Below are 4,454 nucleotides of genomic sequence, written 5' to 3' on the forward strand. Positions count from 1 at the left end.
GACCTGTGACTTTGTTGGCATAGGGGGCTCTCCAACCTTGACTCCCTCCTCTCTTCTACCCTCCTTTCCCCTCTCCCCCTTCTCCCTCCCCTCCCTTTTCACTTTCCCTTCCCCTCCCTCTTTCCCTCCCCCTCCCCTCCCCTTCCCTCTGTAGCATCAAGCACCCCAGCATCCCCAGGGTGGCTGCCAGCACAGGTTCTTAGATCTGCTTTTCTAAAGGAAAGCCACTCAAAATGAGTTAACAATCTTGCTTTAATCGATCAAACATATCATTTACCTAGTTCAGGGGAAAAAGTCAGCACCCCGAACTTCAGAGTATACATACAGAAGTTACAAGCAGACAGAGAAACATTTCAGCAGACAAGCCTCCAACTGTCTGACCATTACACCCATACCTAGTCACAGTTACCAGAGAGGGAAGCACCAACATCTGGGTTTTTAGAGGAAGGGGGACTGGGGGAGGCTCAACAGCTGCCCAGAGTCTCATCTGGTCAAATAACACAACACTTCTCAGAGTGAGCCCCAAAACAAAGCCACACATCAGGGTTTATATAGCCTTCTCCTGGCTCAGAGAATGTAACAACAACGCTTTTGACCCACTGCTCAATCACAGAGCACCAAGGTGGGGGCATTCTTGAAAACCAAGCCTCCTGCCACAGGCTCCAGGTGCACTTAAGCCTATCAGAGGGCTTAGGGGCAGGGAAGATCTGAAATTCCCATTCCCATAACACCCTCCCTTCCCCTCCCCTCCCCTCTCCTCTTTCTCCCTCCCTCCTCTTTTTCCTTTCCTTCTCTCCATCTTTCTCCCTTTTTCTCTCATATATATATATATATATATATATATATATATAGGCTATATATGCACATATTTTGTATACATACATACACACATATATACACACATACATTTGTTTCTATATACCAGCCTCTGTGCTAGGTGATTGGGATACAAGGACAGAACTGAGGTAGTGATTGGTTCCATCATGGTAGACACCATGTACACCAGTCAATGGGTCCCAATAGACAGAGAATGTTTTGGGGAGGCGAGGTCCTGGAAACTGGGGGATCAAGAAAGGCTTCTTGGAGAGAGGGTGGTGTCTAGACAAAGATCTGAGAGCAGCTCTATATTGTAAGAGGCAGAGGTCAGTCAGTCAACCAACATTTATAAAGTGCCTACTCTGTACTGGGTGGAGGGCAGAGGTGAGGAGGGAAGGGGACAGTCCTCAGGTGGGCAGTAGGAGATGGATGTCCCCTGTGATTAGTTTGTCCAGAGTGAGGCACATTCTAAGGGGTGACCACACCAGGCCTGACCTCAGAGGATCTGGGTTCATTTCCTGCCTCTGCCCCTTTGTAACAACTACCTCCATAGGTTTTCAGACCACTTTACACAGACTATTTAATTTGATCTTATTCCCTGAATGACATTGGGTCAAGTCACTTTCCTTGTCATTGAATCTCCATTTTTTCATTGATAAAATAAAGGAGTTGCACTAGATGACCTCTGAAGTCCTTTTAAAATTATAAACCTAGGACTCCACATTCTGACAATTAGGATATCGATCAGCATTTTAAGGGGTGTGAATTTGGGGGTGGTGGCAGTTTGTGATGGTGCTCTTGGTAATGTTTTTTCTTTGGGAGTTAAAATGGCCAGCTGAAGAGAAGAGGGCATAGGACAGAGTCCTGGGGAGCACCCACAGTTAGGGGGCCTGACAGGGTGATTAAGCAGCAAGGAGTCTGAGAAGGAGTGGTCAGCTGGGTAGGAGAAGCCTCAGACAAGTCGGGATGACAGTAACCCAGAGAGGAGAGATTCTTCAGGATGGGCGTCAAATGAAGCAAGCGGATGGAGTTGGATTAGCACTGAGAAAAACTAATCTGACTGGGCAATGAAGGGATGGTTGGGAATTTTGGAGAGGGCAGTTTCAGTTGGATGGTGAGGTGGGAAATAAAGAGGATGCGAGGGCTGAGGGGCAAGTAAGCAGAGAGGATGGGGAAGCTGTGAGTGGACACATTTTTCCAGGACTTTGCCTGAGATGGGGAGGAACAGTCGAGGCCTGAGATCGAGCTTCCCCTTGTCAGGTGTATTATCGATCGGGTTCCAAGTCTGGAAGGGGCTGGACTGGATGCCTCTGAGGTCCCTACACCCTCAAATCCAGAGATTCCCTCGACTCTATGATGTGTGTTAAAAACATCCCACCAATCAAGGTGCAGGAAGGAAAAGTTGGTGACTCTTGACTACCTTTTGTGTATCAGTGACTGATTATGTATTTTGGATTTCCAAGGGAAAACCCCACTGCCTAATGGATGGAAACAAGATTCACTTAGAAAGCTTGTTTCAGTTGTATCTGCAGGAAAAATAAAGTCTCAGGTATTTTTGGTACTTCATGTCAGATACACTTCGGGAAAGGATAAGCGCACTACATCTCACATGTGCATACCAAATTAAACATCATTAAATTGTACGCATAAATTAATTAAACAGTTGGGAAATTGGATTTAGCAATGGATCGCTGGCTCTACACTGCAGAATTCCACCTTGGGTGAAATTAGAAAGTCTCCACTTGGTGGTGGATAACATAGGTATCTCATTAGTCTAACTTCTTCCATGCCCCAGCAGCATGGCAGAATGCTGGACGAGAGACCTTTGCAAATGCACCCTCTGCAAAGGCCCGCCTGGGGAGCTTGTTTCTAGCAAATGCTGTTGCTGGTATTCATAGCAGGGCTCCAGAAACCTAGATCTTCAGCTGGCTGGTGAGTCACCGTGCCAGGAAGTGCTCCTGGAATGTTCCTATCTTGTTTGCTTAGGACCTTACACAGGACCCTGTTCAACACCTGCGTCAATGGACGTGCCAGGCACTGGGAGGGCTCAGACAAAAGTCAGACAATCCCTGCCCTTTAGGTGCTTACATGCTATGGAAGATAACATAGATATCTACAGGTAGACACAGAATATGAAGGAGGAGCCTTGCACAGAAACCTGTACTTGAGGTCAGGGTTGAAGGAGACCAAAGATTCCAAGAGGGGCAGATGAGGAGGGAGAGACTTCTGGGCATGGGACACAACCTATGCAAAGGCATGGAGGTGGGAGATTCAGTGCAACAGGAGCAGTAGTAATAATGCAGATTTGGTGAGAGAGAGAAAATGAATGAGAATTTCACAAGGACCGACAAGTACATTGATTATTAAGGGAAGTTCCTTGTTTAGTTACGAAACTCACATTAAGGACAGAGATGGTACCTGTGGTTTCCTTGGCAAGGGGAACTCCCAGGGGAAAAAACACCTGCATTAATATATTGGTGTCTTCTCTGGCCTTACTTGGTGAGGTGTGTTTCTATAATGCTGTTAGATTGAACCCCATTTTCAAAGTGGTTTCTCCCACTGTTAGCTGCCAGTAATTAGCATCCCAGTTCCACTGAACAAATTTACATTGATCAGCTTTTAGAAAAGTTCTGTTGGCTTTGAGGATACATTGAGCACCAAAGTCCAGACATTTTCCCTCCCCACTCCCATTTTAGGGGTACACTCTTCTCTAGATCACCTTGGTCTCTAGGAAGAAGGCCCAGACTTGATAAGGTTTCTATACAGTATTGATCCTAAGTTCACATTCACATGGGGGCATCTCTACTGAATGACTGATTGTCCACTGATGAGTTAGGTCTGATATTTATTCCTCATTCCTAGTGACCTCAAAGTTGGACCAAAAACCCCCAGCAAGGACCGCTCTCCTGGACCTGCAGGTGGCTTGCTCTAAGGATGCTCTGAAACCCACAATTTCTTTCAGCTAAAATGAAAGAGCAGATGTTGAAGCAAAGACTCAGGGCCCATATCCTTGGGTCACTTGCTGGCCTTGGATGGGGAGAGCCTGAGGCCTTTTCCCTTGTAGCATTGACTCTCTTGTCTCACTGGAAGCAGCCAGTCAGAGAAGGGCCATTGAAGTCTTCCCCAGCTTGGCCTGTGTACTCAGTCCCAGAGGCCTCACCCATTACATCAGCGGTTCTCGAACTTTTTGGTCCAAGGGTCACTCTACACACTTAACTATTGTTGAGGGTCCCAAGGAGCTTTTGTTTGTGTGGGCTTTATCTGTGAATATATTTGGCATTAGATATGAGTGTTTCTTAGTGTCTTAAAAAAAATGGACCCCTTGACAGCCTTTGGAATCAGGGACCTGGGTTCAAATCTTGCCTCTGATGATTCCTACCTGTTTGTTCTTGGGTAAATACCTTCTCTGCATCTTTGTTTTCTCAGGTTTAAAATGATAGGCTTGAACTAAATGGTCTCTTAGGTCTATTTTGGCTCTAAGGCTATGATCCTTTAAACATTCTGTAGTGCATGGGTTAGACCTAGGGGGAGGGAAGGAGGAATGGAGGGAGAAAGAGAGAGAGACAGAGAGACAGAGAGAGAGAGTGAGAGAGAGAGAGAGAGAGAGAGAGAGAGAGAGAGAGAGAGAGAGAGAGAGA

The sequence above is a fragment of the Petaurus breviceps genome, unplaced genomic scaffold, assembly GCF_028583685.1.
Source record: "Petaurus breviceps papuanus isolate PSGF00001 unplaced genomic scaffold, PetGlider_PUasm1.0 218, whole genome shotgun sequence".
Taxonomy (NCBI): domain Eukaryota; kingdom Metazoa; phylum Chordata; class Mammalia; order Diprotodontia; family Petauridae; genus Petaurus; species Petaurus breviceps.